Genomic DNA, 21,710 nt, shown 5'->3' on the forward strand with positions numbered 1-21,710 from the left:
CCAGTATTTAAATGGAGACACTCTTTGGCTCAGTAATATCAATTCTAAAAGTCTCTTCTACTGATAGCCTTATAAAAGTTTACAAAGCTGTATGTACAAAGTTATTCAATGTCACCTTATTCATAATGGATCAAAAAATGAGATAGTTATTAAAGATGATATAAAAATTACTAAAAAGCTTTAATTACAAAGAGGCCAGGCTGATGAAAGTGTTTTATGTGTTTCTTCTGGTACAAAATATGAGCTTGAGCAGCCCTGTCAGATACCGACTCTGTTTAGGCACAGATGGAGTAATTGACAAATCAAGGCAAAGCTACATCACAGACTTACAACTAAACACAAGGTCTTCTGGATCCAAGGTAGACGTTATCCAGGCATGTTGTCTAGAATAGATGCCTACATTTATAAACTCTAAAAATACAGAACTGGCCTTATCAACATGGACTATATGTTAAGATGGCAGAATCCATGATTGTATCTTTAATTAAACAGTTATTTGTACCCTTTGACTCACGGTCAGAAATAGTTTTCTTATTTTCATTGTGAGACAGGAGGAAAGGGGGCAGGGCACAACCACTGAGGGAACGACACAGCCACCAAGGGCAGGACAAACTGGTTAGAACCAAGATGGCGGAAGACCGGACTTCCAGGGGACCTTGAGCCTCACGGCACACCCACAGGCACCACGAAGCTCCTAGGCTGACTATAAAAGGTCAAAAAATGGACAAGGGCCCGATTCCTGGAAATCCCTGCTCCTTCCCCAAAGTAGTTGGAACAATCCTCCCACTCATCAGTATAAGGAATTACCAAGCCCATAAAACCTAACAACTCCGCACCTCGTGGTCGCTCTCTCTTGCCTTCTGAGATGGCCCGCACTCGTCTATGGAGTAAGTATCTATTTTGCCTTAAACTAAACACCCTCACACCTCATGGTTTCTCTCCCTCTTCCCTTTTGAGATGGCCCGCATTCTGCCTATAGCATGTGTATTCCTAAGCCACTCTCCCTTCTGAGTGAGATGGACCGCATTCTGTCTATGGCGTGTGTATCTCTCAAAACACACTTTCACTTTACTATGCCTCGCTCTGTGTGAGACAAGAACCTATTCTCCAGTAACATCTTAGACAAGAACCTATTCTCCAGTAACAGCTATAAAAAAAAGTTCACATAAAATGTCCAATTAAAGTGACCTGTATTGTGGTTCATTAACTTTCACAATAAAAAACCCTTTTCTAAACCACCAACGTACAGTAACATTGGGCCAGTTTCCCAGATAAATACCACTTAACAATGCAAAAAATTACAACTTAATTTTCTACAAAACAGAGTTTCCAGGTAAAGCTAAAGTACTGATGGCTAATCACAGGGAGATCTATGTCCCATTGGATAAAATTGTTGGCAAATTATTAAACTTCAGAAGGACCATTCAAAAGGCCCCTTTTGTCCCTTAAGTCTGTATTCAAAAGAAATCAGGTGGCCATCAACTGTTTTAAAAGGAGCATGTCTTCATTAAGAATGGTTTTGTCTAGTAGAATTGTCCGTTTCACTGCTCTGGAATGCAGGCACAAAGAGGTCCAGACCTTGGGTGATGAGGACCCAGATGGGGTGCTATCTAAATCTGAAGATGATGAGGATCTATTAGGGAGAGGAAATAACGAGGATGCTAGTGGTAAGATGTACAAAGAAATTCATGGGCAGGATAATGAGCTGAATCCAGCAAGAAGGTAATAGAGATAAATGTTAGATACCACATATTAGAAAAAAAAGTAAGTATAAATGGAAAAGAGGCTTAACAGCAGTGTCTGGAGAAAAGAAAAAAGAGAGAGAGGTTTAAATGGACAGTGAATTCAGGATGAAGCCTCTGTGTGATCTGGTTACTAACACTGCTAATGTGCTTTTGGGCTTCATTAATAAAAGTTTAGTACCTAGTTTACTGATTCCAACCATTATTTTCCTCAAATCCATTCTACCCTTTTATAAAGGTAAGGTTTAAATCTAGTGACTCTAACATACATTCATTTAGTGGCATAACCCCTCCAAACCCCTTTTAAGAAGGATTTTTTTCTTTTTTTGCATCTCTCTTCCAGACAAGATCTCTTTGACCCTAACTTTCTGTAATATGAGTTAGACATTAGGAATTTTATTTGATTTCTAAATATATTGCCATGCTGAATATGTCTTTTAAATCTATACAGACTATGCTAATTTTGTGATTAATAATTAATGTTTATTCATAAAATAACATGCGTTTCTTTCATGGTAAGGAAATGTTACCTTCATCTCAGGCATCAGTTTTAATGATACAACCACAAATGGGTGAGATACTTTAAAGACTATAGTCATTGTTTCATATGAAAACATAGAGGTGAATGAAGCACATATTATAAATCACTCTCCAAGGCTGTGGTCTCAGAAAGCGACAGTGAGTTCCTTCACCAAAAAAAAAAAAAAAAAAAAAAAGAGATTTTCATGTTACCGTCAGAAGCTTCATGTACTACTGATGACTCTGTCAGGGAATCCTTAACTATGACAGACAACTCACAAACGACATCCTAAGTGAGAGAAGAAGGAAGATTCTCTGAAATAAATGGAAAATCTGGGAAAATAGATCAACCTAATAACCCCTCAGGCTTCTGTTTCCCCAGCACACATAATAACGCCAGGCATGGAGTGATTTCTAAGTAAGCGTCTGCTGAGGATTGAACGCAAGGTAAAATCGAATCAAGAGTCTCCACTGAGACAGAGTATTTCCATGGTACACTGACACACAAGCACCATGTACGAAAGGTGCCTGGATGGCACTATGTAATATTTTTTTAAAAGGATAAGTAAGTGCTAATTGGGCTTTATAAATACTTTATTGAATAAATGATCCTAAGGAGATGATTTTAAATAACTGGAAAACTCCAAAAATCACTTGACAATCTAACAATGTCTTTCTTAGTATTTTGAAATAGGTCCCTTTTGCAAACTGAGCTGCTGACTGCCATTTTAAATCTAGCACAGAGGACTCAGACCCATAAGGAGCCTAATTATTACTGGAAGCACATTGTTGGGATGTACAGTCACCCGAATTTTCAGTTCTGTTTTCAGTCAACAACAAAGACATCTTTCTGAAGGTGTCGATTTGAGATTCACTCCATCACACTCTTTTTGTGCTTAAGGGCTTCATCCTTAAGAAAGTGTCTATATGCAGACACCAAAAAAGGAACATTCAGGCTGATAGTGTATGGATTTAATTGCTGACTGTACAAAGAAAATTCTGAGCACACTGGCAATCCAGATGTGGGGCAAGTGTGTGTATTTCCATATCAAACCAACAGAGACACTAGAAAATGATCTTTCTTCCTAAACTAAAGGGTCTTGCAAATTAATCTCATGGGAAATTTTTCCTGGGACCTAATTCTTATGCATATAATATATCTGAAAAATGAATCAAAGGGAAATCATACTTTCTTAAACAAAATAAGCTCCCGGCAGGCAACATTTCAGACAGTCAACATTTCAACTGGCTCACACCTACTACCCACGGAGCAGACATCCAGGAGGCCAAGAGGAAAGACAGCCACGTTCTACAATCACAATTCACCAGCGACACAGCTGGACTTCCGGAGGCAACGCTGTTGGTGAAGGCAAATTTTCCCTCCCGGGAAGGGGAGGATGGATACCAATAAAGATGGAAGCGGGAAAACATATCTGTAGCCAGGCCAGCATTACTTGGGCATGTATGGCTAGACCTACATGACTTCTCAGCTCAGGTTAAATAGAACTGATTGGCCCAAACGTGGACTTTTTAAATATGTTCTCTGTGCCAACTACATACAATATTAGAGACAAAGTGAACCAGTAACTAGTAACCACTACATCACTACACACCATCAGAGAACTATCTAACCTAATCTGAGAAATGTGTGTTTGGAATCATGAAAAAAAAAAAGTGGTTCAAGTTATGTCTGTTATTTACTATTGGTGTGACTGATACGTCTATTATTTTATATAATAACTCTAAAAGGTTTTGCTGCTTCTTATGCAAAAGAGGGATGACAACAGTAACCACCTAGTGCTACCGACAGAAAATGTTTTTCATGTTGTGGGGATTAAACTTAGCACAGTACCCAGCTTATAGCAGAGGTCAGCAAAATTTTCTATAAACAGCCAGAGGCTAGATAGTACAAACCTGGGGCTTCAGGAGTCATGTGGTCTCTGTCTCAAGTCCTCAACCTGCCCCTGAAGCCCCGAAGCAGTCAGAGACCACATATAAATGAATGGTGTGATCGTGTTCCAACTGAACTTTATTTACAGAAATGAGATGTGAGCTGGATTTGGCTCAGAGGCTGTAACTTGTAATGGTTTCGAGATGCTCAGTTACAACATTATGAATAAACCTAATTACATCAAATATTTGAAACTGCTTATAATACACTGCATACGATGCTAAGTGCTTCACCTGGATTCATTCATTCAGTTGTCCTAAGGTAGAAACTATTACTATCTTCAATCTGATAGGAGGAAACAGGCCTAGAGATGTTAAGTCACCCACTTCAAGTCACACAGCCAATAGGCTGAAAAGTCAGGATACTGCCCAAGTCCTCAGACTTGGGAGTCTGTCCTCTTAGCCACTCACTGTGGCACTGACTGTTACCTACTAACTCCTCCACTGGAATGCAGTTAAATGCCAGGGGAAAAGCCCGTTTGCCACTGAAGTTCAAACAAAACATGAATGTTGCTCAAGTTTGAGAGAATGTACCATCCATCTTTATGATGAAGATCAGGCAGGTGGAAAATTTCAAGGACCTTCATTAGCTTTACCTTTGACTTCTACCATCATTACATCGGTAGTTTTTCCAGGAAGGTGTTTTCTACCTGTAAGTCACTGTGTACGTTCTCTCAAGGCTGTGAAATTATTTGAAAGACAATGAACTCATGATGATGCTGACAAAGATGGAGAGGGTGGTCTAAATTATTTAGGCCAAAAAGAACTTTAAGAATGATTTATTATAGAGTATTTTCACCTGAAAAGAACCAACATATGATAGTGGAGAATTCATTTAAAAACTTAGAAAAACTTGATTCACCAAGGACTTTGACCTGGATTTCTCCTAGGGAAACAAGTTTTTATGGTCATTGGAAACGTTTTCAAAATGATAAGCAAAAGATTTTCCCTTCTGTGGGGAACAACGTGGAGGACAATTCTTTGCCTGTTTTTCATAACAGCCTAGATGCACGTGCAATCTCATTTCACTCTCAGGCTCTGTTATTATCTCCACTTCACAGATGAGGAACATGAGGTTCAGAGAGGTTAACTTGCCCAAGCGCATGTACTTTATAAATTATGGCACAGTGATGTAATCCCAAAATACTGAGTTCCAAAGTTAAATGATGAAGCAGTTAAACTCTACACTGCAGTGTCCCTTTTCAGCTGAAGAATGTCATATAATTGACAGAGATTGAGAATGTGGAGCTCAAAGGTCCGCATTCCACTTAAGACCAAAAGACAAACCAAAGATAGTTTGACACAGAGTAAATGGTCAGTGAAAAAACATCATCTCATTAAGATAGTGGTTCTCAAACGCTCACTGGGCAATGTCTCAGGGAGGCTTTAAAAACATACAGATGCCTGGGCTGCTTGTCCAGGGATTCTCATTCATTTTTGGACTGGGGAGGAGCTAAAAGCACAGGTCTCACCCCTGACTGTGCATTGGAATCACCTGGAGGATTTCTGTATTTATGTATTAAAAAAGTGGGTGACAGCAAGGGTCTCAAACTTGGCCATATATTTGGGTCACTTATGTGTATTATGCATGTAATTATGCATGTATTATGTATGTAATTATGTATATATTATGTGTATTATGTATGTAAAGGACTTAACACAGAGCCTGATACACAGAAGGCACTCAAAAAGATTAGTTATTATTTTTAGTTAAGAATGTTAAAAATGAAGTAGTAGACTTATCTGTTTTAATGAGTTGAGTTAAACCAGGAAAAATGATTCATAGTTGTCCTTGGAAATCATCTATAAGTTAATCTGATATTGACTTTTTCCAGACATGAGGGTTGATTGGACTTATTTATATACAGAATGTACAGCTCATGACTGCTTTAAGGTCAGGGACAGCATCTGATTCATCTCCATTCTCTTGGCTCGGTGACTTGTATGGTCTAAGCATACAGTATACATTCACTGAGTTGATTCCAAATGTACTTCACGTAGGTAACCCAGAACCCGTCATTTTAATCAACTGTATCCATCAAAATAGGTTTAGAAATTATTTACAAAGTAATAGGAAGTCCTGATAGACATTACCAGCTGATAACATCACTGGCTGGAGCAGGAAACACAAGAGAAAACAGTCCTTTCCTGAACAAAGGGAAGCTCTCACCTTACAGGACAATGGCTGATCAGAAAGCAGAATGAAACACAGGAGGCAAGAAGGCTATTTATGTTTGGGAGGATTAGTGACTGGGTGAGAGCTTTGGAAAAAAAATCTGGCAGAGTCATATCAAAAGAGGCTCTTCTTCCACAAATTTCGGTTTTGATAAGATCAGCACCACATACATTTATCCCCAAATACAAGGATGCTAAAATGTGATTAGCCTATGGAGAGTCAGCAGTGCCACCATCAAGAGAAAAAGGTGGTTGTAGATGTGCTTTTTTTTTTTTTTTTTAAACTTTTCCACTGGACGATGATTTTTCAGGCAGGGAGAGAAGAGGTGTTGAAAGTAACAAGGTGCATAATGAACGTATAGAGAGAGCTCCTGAGGTCATTTAGAAAATATGAAAAGGCTGAGCTGGAGTTCCTGGAAGGGATGGAGACACTCCTCTTACAAGAAAGGATAGTAAGTAACCTAACAACTGGGAGCGCTGGAAGTAAGTGACTTTCATCAATACAAAATCATCAGGTACATGCTTAACGTGATGCTGACACAGTGTGGTGATTTGTAGAAACAGATGGGGAGGAGTTACATAATGTGAAGTAATTGTGGGAATTTCAATAGTCTTTTTACGCATTAAGGCAACACTGAATTCTAGGGTGTTCATGGAGCCAACTTATTTTAATAAATATTAATCTGTGAAAACATTTACAATCAGTAAACTCTCCCTCCAAATCCCACTCTGTATTTGATCGGACACTACAGGGGTATTTTTCTTTATATCAGTGCATATAGACCACAGCTAAGAGGGCAACAGAGAGTGCTTAGTCTGCTCAGAACCCACTCTCCCTCACTCGCCTCCTTCTTACAGAGATAAGCCCCTTATCGCTCTGATCTGCCCATATGATTATAGTGCAAACAATCATGTTCATAAAACTTGACCCTTACATCCCCAGATGATTGGCCAGGAATGGGAAACTGACCACACAGACCAAAGGGAAGACAGGATTCCTATATCTACCTGCTGGGTCTCTTGAATAACCAGGTTTAATCATAGAACTTGTGGGTTTTACCACATGAGTTGAGAAACAGAGGAAGCTATTTTACAGAGTGGAGAGATGAGAGAGGAGGGTGACCCCATCTTTGGTCTATTTCTGAGTCTTAGATGCATTCCTGCTCTTAGGTTCAAGGAGATACTCTATATCCTTATAATAAATTTCCTTCTTGTGTTTTATTCTTGCTCAAGTGGGTTTCTATTCCTGTCAAACAAGAGCCTGAATTAATATAGAAATGGGCTCTAGCTGTTTGCAGAATCCATTCGCTTTTACTCATGAAAGAGGGTTCTGACAAAATGAATGTTTGCTAGGCAGAGTGACCCAAGTGTTCAGTTTGAATGCTGATAAGCATTTGCCTTACATTGGAGTTAGATTTGAAAATCTGGTCTCAAATTAAGATTGGCATATCTGGTCTTCCAGATGGTGGCTCGTGTCTTGATGTAAAATGAAATGACTTCTGCCTCTTACGGTAGCTCGGACATCAACATTTATTACACAGCCAGAGTGTGCTGGTGGTTGCTGTGTAAAACACGCTAGAAAAGGTACCATTTGCCAGGGCTTCCGTGAGGAAAACAAAGCAGCAACGGGGACTGTGGTAAAGGGCAGATGGCTTAGAGTAGATTACCTGGATTGAAGGCTTCTGTTTCTTTGAATAGCTTAAGTCACTTCCCATAAGCTTATCTGAATGAAGCTACACAGAATGGTATGGAGAAAGGAGTATGCTTTTCGAGTTAACTAGGCATTGGTTCTAATCTCACTTCTGCCACTTATGAGTAGTCGCGGGGCTTTAAGTCAGTCCGCACACTTTCTGAGCCTCAGTTTCCTCCTCTGTAACCTGAAAATCATACTATCTTCTTCCCTTAGAGACTTATAAGAAAGATTGGGTGAACCTGGCACGCAGTGGTGATTTACCACACGGTAGTTAGGCCAGGTTGAGCTGCTGGATTTAAATCATTTTCAACTCATTTACTTCTTCTTTCCTTCCACAAGTATATTTTTTTTTTCTGTGGTCTGCTATGTGTCAGGCACTGTCTGAGGGCCTGCAATTGCATCAGTGAACAAGAGCGACACCCATGTCTTCAGGGCATTGCCAATTCAAGGGAAATTATAGAGATGTTAAAAACAAACATAATGAAGGATCAAGCATCTTGGTCTTTGGAAGCCCCTACGAGGTTTTGCGTGAGCAGGCATGCGTCCCCTCATTTGCCGTCATTTTAAATGCAGTCTGTGTGTGTGTGTGTGTGTGTGTGTGTGTGTGTGTGTGTGTATTTTTCCCCCTCGTGCTCATTTTTCAACTACCTGTATGAGGGTTTAATTATTCAGACAACTTTCTCTTGGCCACAGCTGCAAGGCAATGACATGTATCTTCTTTGTAGGCAGCATCCTAGTACTCAATACATGGTAGCGGAAACTTGCAATTGAAAATGGGAGAGACATAGTAACTGCAAACGTTACATGTTGAGGGGCCAATTTTTCCCCACTGAAGCCAAACAAATCCATTTCCATCTCTAGTGGGACATTTGCCCACTGACGGATTGAGGACCTTGCACCCCGGCTACCTATATAAACCTCGACAGTTTTTCAAATAAGTTTTTGTATTTTCCAACAGATTCCTGAGTTCAGCTTCTTGTTAAGGCTACTCCTTTGTATCTTTCACTTCTTTTTTTCTAATCATCAATTTCCTTCAGTGCTGGGTTTATTTTTTTGCCCCTTGGATTGGCTGTGCTATTGCATTTTATTAATTCAAACTTCGTTGCATGCAGGTCTTTGCACTTTATTCCTGAAATTGTGTTTTTCTAGTTCAGCTTTCACTTGCCTCTATCTGGCAAGGCTATGCAGTGTTATGCCCTGAGATTTCTTTACACTGCAATTCCGCACCACCTGCTGGTTCTGTATTAGGCTATTCGTCATGTGATTAGCAATTAGCAAATGGCATTTTGAGCACAAGCCCAGAGGAGCACCAAAGATTGGTAGTCCATCTCTAAACCCACCTGGCCCCCTTCATCAAAGTGCTCATTAACTCACAGTTTGGGGTTCCATGCTGTCAGATTCCAAGATTGACTCTTTTCCACTAGAGTTAGCATCCATGAAAGACTTGCTCTTTACTAGTATGTATTTTCAGCTGTTGCTGACCCGTCACCCAGCCACCAGGCTCTAGGGGATCTCCCAAAACTGCAAGGTTATGGTCTTCCTCTGGGTTTGCCAGACCACACACACATCAACGCTGTCTTGCTGTATTTCCAAAACAAGCAAATGACACCTGATTTCTGTGTTTCTTTGATCTCTTATGAGGCATCTTAAATAATTTAAGTATTTAATTCATAATCAAGTGTGAGAGAAATAAGGAGGTGCTTTCATTAAATATTTTCTATATGTTCAACCACACATCTCTAACTGCCTGCAAAAATTGGTCCACGAGATAATCAATTTGCCTTGAGGTTTTTAAAAGTTTGAATTAGGCACAATCTAATTTCACCTAAGAATTGAGATTTCTAGTTTCTCTGAACAGTATCAGAAGGTTCAGCAACCTTGCATTATCGTGCCCAGGGGAATAATTAGCTATGCTGAAGCTGACTAGTAGTACACATCCCAACTAAAATCAGCATGTGCTCACTTTTTTACCCCAGTCCCCACCACTCCCTTCTGTCTCCAATTTGACCACTGTGGTTATGTTTTCATTTTTTGCATCCTGTATGCATTTGAGGCAGCAACATCTGCATTATGTGATTTCAAGCATTTTAACTTTATAACAATCCTGAGAAACAAAGGCTCAGAGAGGTTTTGTTTCTAATAAGAGTGAACTCAGGCTTATTTATATTGTATCCATGGGGAAAGGGAAAAAAAATCACAATCTCCTCTTAACAGAAGAGTCAATAAGAAAAACAAAATGTCTCTGGCTTGTTTGGCCTGGTATATGTTTTCTTTACTGATTTCTATATTATTATATTAGTTTAGTGTTACAGTTACAGGAAGAAATAACTAACTCAAAATAGGTACAGAGGTGATGGAAGGAAAAGTGGTGTTCTGGAAGATTATACCCCCAAATATCTTCTTCAGACCACAAGATTCAACCACATGATGACAGGCAATTAATTTGAGAGACTTTTTTGTCCCTCTGCTGGACCAGGCTGCCTGGTTTCTTCCCTCTTTGGCGAGAAATTGACACCGTTTGGCAGGTGTCTCAGCACACTGTGTAAGGGGAATTGTGTAAGCATCGATTCTAAGTGCTCGCGGCCTTCTCCCTAGCATTACTTAACTTCTTCAGTGATTAGAATGTCCAGACAATTAAAAAACAAACAAACAAAAAACACACGAAAAAGGAAAAGAGGTTTAACAAAGAGAACAGCCACTCTGCAATTTTCTAAGAGAATTTTTGTGACTCTCACATGTGGTTTCATGAAGACAAGTTCTAATTTTCATAAGGTTTTGGACATCACTTCCCTTCTCTCACACACTTACAAAAAGAACTCCACTATCCCATTTGTAACATCTATTTTCTTTAAGTAGTCAAAGATGCATTTAGATTTTTTGCAACCAAAGTCCAGCCATTTCTTTCATTTTTGTTCAATTCATACTGCAAACCCCCTTTTTTTTTAAATAAATGAAAGTGCTGTAATTTAAAACAAATATGTATTCAGGCATTAAATCTCTTGAGTGTTTTAAAAGCTCAAAGCTCATATGGGTGGTCTTATTTTCTTTTCTATCATCTTAAGGAAAGACTTCTTTTGTCTTTTGAAGGCATGGCACTTGCAAATATGTTGAGAAGGAACCTGGATTTGTTCCTAATAAGAATTTTAGAAAGAGAAGCCCTTGTTTAACAAGAAGATATTTGGAGAAACAATGCAAGAAGCAAAGCCAATTTATATTGAGATTGAAAACAATGTGAGAGAGGGTGATGGCAAATCCCTAAGAAATTGAGGATTTAAATGGAACAAGAGCTATAAAAATAGAATCAGTGAAAGGAGAAAAATCACTCAGAACCCATGTGGGACAATCCTGTCTTTGAACTGTAACTACTGTTGGCTAATAACCAATGGGATGAAGTTGTTGATGGTACTAATTTTTAAATTTGGGTCTCATAAATTTTTTGCCAATTTAAATAATTTGTTTATAAATACACATATTACCTTCACTGATGGCATGATTTCTTTGAAAAGAATAAATAATTCACTTTATTTTTTGTACAATTTTGTTGAACTTCAGCATTAATGTACTGGCATGCAACGTGAGCTAATATATCACCTTTTTCTTCACATTCACTCTAAGAGAAATTCTGATCCAAGGATTTGTCAGAAGCTGATCAAACTGTTACAATGGTGGATGATCTAACAACTTTCCATTACAAAACAATTTATATGCTAGACTCATAGGTTCTATTTGTGTGTGTGTGTGCGTGTGTGTGTGTGTGTGTGTTGTGTGCATGCATGCAAACTATACTGATGTCCCAGAATATCTTTCTCCTAACTACGCAAGTGGAATTGGAATTACAAAAACTGCTTTGGAGAAGTGGAGTATTTGCCATAACAAAACACATGCTATATATTGTATATAATATCGGAAGTTCACAGTAAGTGACACAATATCCATTTATATATATTTTGATACCTCCTACACAATAAATTTAATTTTCATCAGATACTTCAAGTGATTTTGTAACTGCACCACACACAGGTCCTGGGTTTAATATGAAGTTATTCACAGAGGAGACAGCAGAGAAGAAAAGGTATTAACTAAGAATTCAGAATACATGTGTGACAATGTCTGGTTTCTAAATTGCAGCTCACTCCACTGATCTGTTGTCCCCAGCTTCCCTTGAGTTTGGAAAGGGGCTTACTGGGGAAGATGCTGGTGGTCCAGATGGAACAGACTGTTATTTTGTGTTCTCTTCCCATTTTTACCTATACAAATAAGTAAATCTAAAAATGATGCTGAGGAATTGAAGGAAGGATTTGAGAAAATACTAAAAAATCTCAAGATGGTTTCAGGTTACTCAACAACTTGACATTCCAGCTTTCCTTATGAAATACTTCTTTTTATTCTGTATAATAAGATTTTACTTCCTTAGACTATGTCATCTATTTGGTACACAGAGACTTAATGGTTTTAAGGCCCATCAGAAATGATTTCAAGGTCTAGTAATGAGGTCAGTGGTACTTGTGATTCCAAATATTACCTTTCACTGGGAACTGAGAAACACCTACTCTTCTTACTGGACCAAAATCTATAATGTTCAGTGCTTTCCTAGACCAAAAGATGAGTGACCAGAGAAAACCTACATTAATCTAATGCTAATCTAGTAGGTTTGCTTCATCTAATAAATTTCATTTGATTAAGAAATTATAAGAGATATTATAAGAGACAACAATGAGGTTGAGCACATTTTCAAAGGCTACCCAGACTGTCTGAACTTGTGGGGAAAAATTCCTAGCTGTTTCGCTTGGGAATGTGAACAAAATGAAAATTCCAGGTAATTAACTGGCAGAATTGCATGTATATTTACACACAGGATGGCTTATTTTTCATTGTAATTAGCTTTTAGAGCAACATTAGGGATTGAAATAAATGTATGGGAACGTGTACATATAAATAAACTGTTTGCATTTGAGTTAATTTGCTTCACCACTAGATACAGACAGCAGCTAAGTGAGGCATTAATGTTGAACATTAGTTTTACAGACAATGGAACCTGTCCCTCCATCCAAGTTGTTGCCCTTTGTCGTTCTGTTTCCATCCGAGAATCTGCCTTATTAAAACTTTTATATCCCATTTCGTAACTGTGTCTCACAATGGAAGCCATCTGGGGGAGCTTTAAAACTAACCAACCAACCAACCAACAAACTAGTATGTAGGTATAACCACAGAGAGCCTTGTATTTTGTCTGGGGTATGGCCAGGCTACACTATTTTTTAAAAAAGCTTTTCAGGTGATTCTAATGTGTGTCTGAGGTGGTAGAACACAGAATTTCAGTTTGGGTTTCATCAGACTTTTAGAAGCATCACCTTGATGACCACAGCTCTTCCATCCTTATCTCCTCACCTACTTGTATTGCCCTGGGCATGTTTATCCTTTCCTTCCTGAGGGAGAAAAATCAAGGCTTAAGACCTTTGATGGAGACTGCAAGCTGTTAGAAGATCGTCTGATTGAATTTTTGTTTCCTTTTGCCCTATTTTAATCCCACCATTGCAACATAATTAAAGCTGAAAGAGATCTTGCATACTTTCTAAGACACATGTACCAAGTTAAGCAAAGGGCCGCTAAATGGATCACAATTATTTAAGAGTGGTGCTGGTCGTTTACAAGAATTCCCATTTCCAAAGGAGGACCTAGAAGACGTTAGACTCCTAGAGACTTCTGTGCCAGAAACACTCCACTGAAGGCTTCAGGTAGGACTTTAAAATAGACAACATGACCATTTACGTAGTGGCAATGTCCAAAGTGCTCTGTATGTTAAAATTCACTGAGGCAGATTAACTCTGTCATTATCCCTGTTTAAGAGGAGAGGACACTAAGGTTAATTTAGAAGAAATGGAAGATGTGGACAGTAAGCTCTAGAAGTTTGACTGAGTCATGGTGAACGCTCAGGGTGTAATAACTGATGAGAGGTCAGAAAATAAACACCTTTGAATATATCTGGCTTCCTAGTTTTTCATTCAAAATCTTTCTTCTATTAATTACAATGGGTCTTATTTTTCGCACACATACGCTTCACCAGGCACTGTTCTAGGCACTACATAGTCTTTATTTTCCCTACCTCCACAAATCCTAGATAGGTACTATTATTCTTCTTGATTTACAGAAGAGAAAATTTTGGCCTAGAGAAATTAAGTTACTTGTCCAAAGTACTAACTTGGGTTTGAACTGTCTGAACTGTCTGAACTTTAAACTTGTATTCTGAAACTCTGCCCCAAAGGGGAAGGAATTAAATACATCTGTATTCATCATATTTCACTGCTTTCTGAGTCTTTACATTTCCATCCATCCTTTACTATTTCCATTTTAAACACTTCTGCTTAAGAAGAATCAACACCACATTGTATCATGGTTTGTAAACAGAGACGTGATGTAGAGAGGTTAAAAGAGGACTGTGAATTTCTGTGTTTACACCAGCGTCACAGGGCCTATAACCATTTCTGGAAGTGAGAATTCAAGTCATTTCACTTCACACTCAGTCCTGCAACAGTTCTGTCAGGCTCAGCTACCACTTCTAGTGACAGGATGGAAAGAACACCTACCATCTTTATCTGTAATGTCCTGCATGGAAACTTACACCCTTGATATTTTGGGTCAGTGTCCCCTCCCTCCCTTTGCACTCCTCTCATGGCTAAAATTTTCCTACATTCCATTGTTTGAGCACCTTAACAAGCCTTGCCTTCTTCTGTAATTTGGAAGTTCCACAAATATATTCAGATACAGAGATGCCCTTGGTAGCTCTGGTCTTTGCTTGAATAGTCATGTATAACTCTTGGGTCTCAAATCTGAGTGCCGATACCAATTCCATAAGCAGCATAAATATAGTGTTCAGGAATGAGTTTTGCAGTAAGACATACCTATATTCAGAATCTGGATCCATCACTACTTACTTGTGTGACTTTAGGAAAGTTACTGAGGATCTTAGAAAAGAATCTGTTTCCCCATCTGCAAAATGGACCTAAGCATACTTAGTTCACTGGGAAATTCATAAGACAATACATATGATGTTCTAAGTATAGTGCTTGCTTAGTATATGCTAGCTGCTACAATAAAAACAACCCCAATTACTATTATTCTCCCATCTCCACCTACCCTGCCCGAATAAAAGAGTCTTTCAGTTTTATGATCAAGGTTAAGAGCACAAGCTCCTTCACAGACAAGCTGACTGTCACCCAAAATAAAAATTCTATGTAGCAGTGACTGTGCAGCAAATGTCTGGGTTCAAATCCTTGTGCTGGTTCTTTCTGTGTGACTTTTGACAGATTAATTAAATCCTCTGTGCTTCAGTTTTATCATCTATAAAATGAGGATAAGATATTTACATGGTAAGGTTGTTGTAAAGATTCAGAAGTTAATATGAAAAGTCATCAATGTGAAGTCCTTAGAATATTGATTGCCTGGTACATAGCGAGCAGTATGTCAGAGTGAGCTATTTTTATTATTATTTCAATTAATTTCACCCCAAATTCATACTGCAATAGAAAAGTGAAGAATATATAGTCTACGATATTCTTCAGTATATGTCTAAGTTCCCTTACAAACCTATATTTTATGTTATAAACTTTGATGCCTAGAAGTGTTTCCCCTGAAATGAATCTTTGCCTTGATTATCCTTAACCTCCGTAACTAAGCCTTTGCTTCACCATCTTCTTTAAGGTGTCATTTTGTAACATATTATCTGACATTTTGGTGATGTGTCCCTTGAGCCGAACACACTTTGTAGGCTAGGAAATGTATATTAATTGCCATGGATCATTGTTTTCTAAAGTTTTCTGCCAGGAATCTTCAAAAATTCTCGTGAAGTACCCAGATTACCTGGCCTTTCCTTGGGAAATCCGAATTTAGCAAGTCCGTGATGGATCCCAGGAACTGGTATTTTTAAACCCTAGGATACTCTTACCGCTGGATCCTTCAATCCTAATGGCTGACTTGGAGCTGAGGTGGGAGATAGTTACAAGACTTCCAGTTAGATTCATTCTCATTTCACTTTCCGTTGCTACTCGTCCCAGCCCCACTGGGTACATTTCTCAGCTTTTTCCTGTGAGCGATTACTCTCAAACACACAGTGCAATCTTCACTTCTGAGATTCCTAACCTCTAGCAGCTCATGCTTTCGAGCCCCCCAAATCCATCAGGTGGAAACAGTTTTCATGGCATGTTGAACAAGACAGAAGCAATGCGACTCCTGAGACTGCACGGAGGATGGAAAATAGGTTTAAAAAAAATCGTATTTTGGCATCACTGCAACCTTGAGAAGTCCAGTGAGGCCACCTGCGTCTTAGCTTGAGTACCCATACGGAAAAAAGCCATAATTTGCCTTTCTGTTCAGGCGCATTGCACAATTTCACTGGTTACTCTAGGCAGAAAAAGAGCCAGTGCTTTAGAAAGAACCAGGATAGGTCTTCTAAAGAAAATCAGGCAGAAGGCATTTTGAAAATTACCCAAAAATTTTTTATTTATGTTTCCTTCAAACTGCCTTTTTGGATGAAATGCTTAGAAGAGGCAAGGATTTCACTGCCCTGCTCTGGGAAGAAAAGGCTAGCTTAGAGGGCAAGAGTATGCCACGACTCCATGAACTAGCTATGAGACCGTAGAAAAGTCACCTGGCTTCTTTGAGGATTGGTTTTCTCATCTAACAAGTGGGGACAATATTATCTACATCATAAAATTTAGATCAAACTGATTTTGGATTTAGACAACTCTGCAACTCACTAGCACTGCGAAAAATTCACTATCCTCTTGGAGACCAATTTTCTCATAAAATGAGAATAAGAAAAAAACATACCTCACAGATTTTTTGCATCACAAATAAATAAAGCATTATGCAAAACTACCCAACACAAAAGGTAACGAATCATGTATGTTCATGAAATGTTGGTTCTTTCTTTTGCCCTCTTAGGTCACATCCAAGTCTGATATGCTACCATTTAACCCTGTCTATTCTTGCTTAACACTTACTAGAGGCAACTAGTGGATACTGACTCCTCTCCTACAATTATTTAAATATTTGAAGACTATTCTGAGATCATTTTTCAGGTGTTAGTAACTAATTTGAGTTTCCAGCAAAGCTAGATTTTGCCTTATTTACTTTTTAGCATAAAATTGGACCACGCTTTTTCTCCATCATAATAGAAAAGACTAGAAACTTCTATTTCTTGTGAACATTAAACTCATTGATTTAAAAGCCTCTCCCATCTCTCTTTAATATTCAATGAATAATAACTGATAGGAATGAATTTCAGCTTTCATTAGAGTACTATAAAACTTTTCCAGGGTTGTATTGTGTTGTCAACAGGCTCATGTATAGCGTAGTGATTTCTGTTTTAGCGTAAAATGTAAGCATTTCCATATGAGTCAGTGATTTTAGCCTTGTTGTGCCTTCATATGAGGCCAAGCTGTGAATTTAAATAGTAGCATATGTCATATTTATGTGTACAGACAGTATTTCAAATGACTAACTATGAAAATATTAGTGATACCAATTTGAAAATTTCAACCCACCGAGGGAACACTTGTGAGTTAAAAAATCTACACTAGATGACATAGCCAGTGAGTAGCTAATAAGGTGAATTTTGCCCTTTTCCTTCTACCCACAGCCCACTTCTCTGTAAGTGTGTGTAGGGTTCCTAGGCAACTTGGCATCCTGCTCTGGGAGGAAAACTGGAATTAGTTATGCCAACAGTAGTGCTGGGACGCCATGATGTCTGTCACATCGCACATTATGGCTGTAACTAGGCAGACAGCCTTGTAGAGAGGACAAGCATCTATGTTCTACTAAACATTTATATTGTTAAAAGAGCTGCTTTTCGTGGTGCAGTCAGGATTCTCTGGATGTTGTCGGCTTTCATGAGGGTCTGTTGAATAAACAATCTTTGCCAAATCACCATGGCGTTTAACATTGGGAGGCATGGAATTGAAGAGCCACTGAAGTTGGTTATTTACTCATATTGTTCGAGGGGTGAATCTGTACCAATACGCAATCATAGCTGTGAATAATGCAGTGGCATGGACTGAATTCTGATAAATGTAAATTGGGGTCTAAAAACATACACAGCTACCAACAAGAACGGTGAACCCACAAGCCCTTTTGAGACAAGAGTTTCTAAGGGAGGGAAGACGTGAATTTTCTTGTTCAAGTTATCCACGTTTTGTAAGTACATCTCATATCAAGGTCTCCACCAATGGAATCTACAAAAATCGGTGTTTACAAGTATAGGAAAGGTGGTTCCTTTGATGAAAACAGCCCTCTACTTTGACACTGAAATGAAGTTTAGTTCCAGTCATGGTCTGGTAATCTAGGAAGAGGTATTTGGTGGCTGTATTACTTTCCTATCTTGTTGTTAACAAATTATCATAAACTTGGGTGTTTAAAAAAACACAAATTTATTATGTCACAGTTCTGAATTTCAGAGGTCCAGCATGGGTCTCTCTGGGCTAAAATCAAGGGGTTGGCAGGACTGTGTTCCTCCCTGAAGCCTCTAGGGAGAATCTGTTCCCTTACCTTTTCCAGCTTTTAGGGCTGCCCATATTCCTTGGCTCCTGGCCCCATTCCTCTACTGTCAAAACCAGCAACCACAGACTGAGTTCTTCTCACATTCTATTACTCCAGTCTTCTCTTCTGCCTCCCTTTTCCATTATTAAGGACCCTAGTTATTACAATGGGCCCACCCAGAAAATCCAGGATAATCTCCTTACCTTTATGTCAGCTGGTTAGCAACCTTAATTCTATTTGCAACCTAGATTTTTCACTGTTATTTCAGGTAGCATAGTTACAGATTCTCAGGATTAAGAGGTGAACATCTTAGGGGGTAATTATTCTACATACTACATACTACATACCCAAGAATCAGTAGAATCTGTTTGGCAATTTCTGATAAACATGATTTTAAGAATATGTGCCTTTTGCTATAGAACATATAGGGAGAATTTCACATATATGCACGACGTGTTAACAATAAAAAAGGAGATATGTCTACAGAGAAGGGTCCCATAATAGATACATATCTGACCCCAAAGTAGGTGATGGTGCACTGGGCACAAAATTTATGCTGTCAACTGGATTCATGCAAGAAAAAGACTTTTTTTCAAGTGGTGAGACACAGCTATATTTTAGTGGTGGATTAGACACAGCCTTCACAGAAGAGGATACCCGATTAATTCCATGTGTTAAAGTAACTTCTGCCTTAGGCAGGATTAGAGGTAAGTTGAAATTTGGAAGCAGAAAATCAATTCAGAAGAGTCAATGGGTACCAACAGCTTAAAATAACAGTCGTGGAAGGATTCTTGTCTTTTCCATAATGCAGTTGTAAATTTGATACTTCTATATCTAAGAGCCATAATGATATCACTAACATATGCCACAGGGGCTATAATATTGAAGGCTATGAGGTTTACTTTAATAGATGGACAGCATTCATTCATCAGCATTAACTGCAGATGAGGGTGTGGCTGTCTGCAGTGATGGGGTCAGAGACTGGGGGATGGGGTTGACTATAGATTTGAGGGGTGGGAGATGAGGGCAATGTGGACAGGAATGGGGTCAGTTCAAGTCATAAGAGGAATAATGAGACATCGATATGATGGAAGAATATTCAACCATGTAACAAGTGAAGCCATGTCCTATTGTGTTTGATAGATTCCATCAGTTCATGCGTCCTTGAGCAAGTTAATCTATGTCTCTAAGCTTCAGTCCCTGCCTGTAAAACAGAGATGATGATAACATTGGGATAATGCCTCAGATTTGCTGAAATACTAATGAGATCGTTGATGTAGATACCTTAGTACAGAATCTGACATATGATATGTCCTCCATAATTACTGGCTGTTTTTAGCATTATAATTATAAATAGTATTATTAGCTCAATAAGAAGACATGAAAAGACTTCCAGGATACGAAAGTAATGAAACTTAAGATGGAGAACAATCTCATATTTTTTGTAAAAGCAACTCAAAATTATGTATATGGAGAATTCATGTAAGTGTAGAAAAATGTCAAAATACACACACCTACCTGTCAGTGGTAATCCTTAGAGGAGGATTGGATACAGACGTCTTTTATTACCAAGGTAAGAATAAGCAGCTTTGTTGAATCCTGGCTCCCTGAAAATACCACCAAAACAGCCTACTGCTAAGAATCCAGTTAACAAACATAATACTTTTGTAAGAACAGCAACAAAGGATGTAGACCAACATATAATGTGTATCTAAGCACTTCTGTGTAGTATTTGAAGTCTTTCAGAATCTGATCTCATTCTAACATCTTTCAGAGAAAAATCGTCCCTTCAATTTACAAGATTCAAAATCTAAAATAAAATGGAACATCTTCCTCATAATTCCTTGGGAACCAGAATGAATGTAATTGGAAATCCACAAGTTCAAGGAACATTTCCAGCAGGGATGTAAAAACGCCGAATCATTCCACCCTCAGGCTGCCTTTTGCACAACAAACAAGAATCAGAATGCTCGGACAGAATGCAATGGCCCACGGCCATTTCCTTCCCCTGTGTTCAGACTCAGTAACACTTCTTTAACCAACCAATTGTTTAGTTCATTGGCATTTTCTGTGTGGCTGGCTTGGCAGAGAAACTTACATTGATCAGTGTAGGGAGATCTATCTTCACACTAGATAGGGGAGAAATTGCCTAAAAGTAAACAAAGTCATCAAAGCTTTTGGAGGAATTAAATAACAACAATAAAAATAAAACCAAAAAACTACTGTTGTGTCCTCTATCAGCCAAGCGTTTTTCTCTTTACAGAAAGTTCTAGTTATCTTTCTGAGCACTTTGACGACAGGCACCCATCAACAATTACAGTGATAATATATACATCATGACCACCGCTTTGCTTCATGAAGAAGAGCCAGGTTCCACTGGAGTAAGTGGCTGAACAAGAAACATTTCTTGGTCAACCTGTCCTTTTTGAAGATTTCTCTGGGTTTAATTAGGAAAATAGTTATTCCGTTTTTCTAAGTTCTGCATGGTGTCAGGAGACAGATGAAACAAATGTTATAGATACAATTCTAGTCTACTAAGAACTTACAGTATCACTGGGATGGGGAGAGGTATACTTGGCATCTTTATCTCTGTATAACAAAGTCCAGAGTGACATCACCCTTAAAGATTTTGTTCATTTGTTTTATAAACAAGGAGACTGTGCTAGGAGCACAGTGGTCAAACATCTGGTCCTAAAGAGACTTGGATCCAAGTGCCAGCTGTGCCATTTCCTGTGTATGGATTGTTAAACAAGGTATTTACGTTTTCTGAAAAAGTTTTACCTATAAAAAAAAAAATAGCTGGAGGAATTAAAGGAAGTGATGCGTTAATATTCTTAGCACAGACTCTGTCATGTGTAATAATCTCTATATACGAACAGTTATACATTGCAATCATCCTGAGTCAAAAGGATCTGCATTTGAATTCTGTATCCACCACTTTACAACCTTGGGCAGATTATGTAATTTCTTTAAGCTTCAGTTTCGTCAGTACGAGGGCAGTGGGAGAAGCCACCTCTTAGGGTGGTGACGAGTACTAAATGAGATAATGCACACAAGGAGTTTAGCTGGGAACCTGGTGCATGCTTAAGTGTGCAGTGATG

General features: G+C 38.6%; 1 protein-coding gene across 7 annotated transcripts in view; it reads right to left on the reverse strand.

Moving 5' to 3' along the window:
- The window catches only part of TAFA1 (TAFA chemokine like family member 1), a 684,082-nt gene that overhangs the window by 125,400 nt on the left and 536,972 nt on the right, over window positions 1-21,710 (reverse strand). The window lies entirely within an intron of this gene.

The sequence above is a fragment of the Camelus ferus genome, chromosome 17, assembly GCF_009834535.1.
Source record: "Camelus ferus isolate YT-003-E chromosome 17, BCGSAC_Cfer_1.0, whole genome shotgun sequence".
NCBI lineage: Eukaryota > Metazoa > Chordata > Mammalia > Artiodactyla > Camelidae > Camelus > Camelus ferus.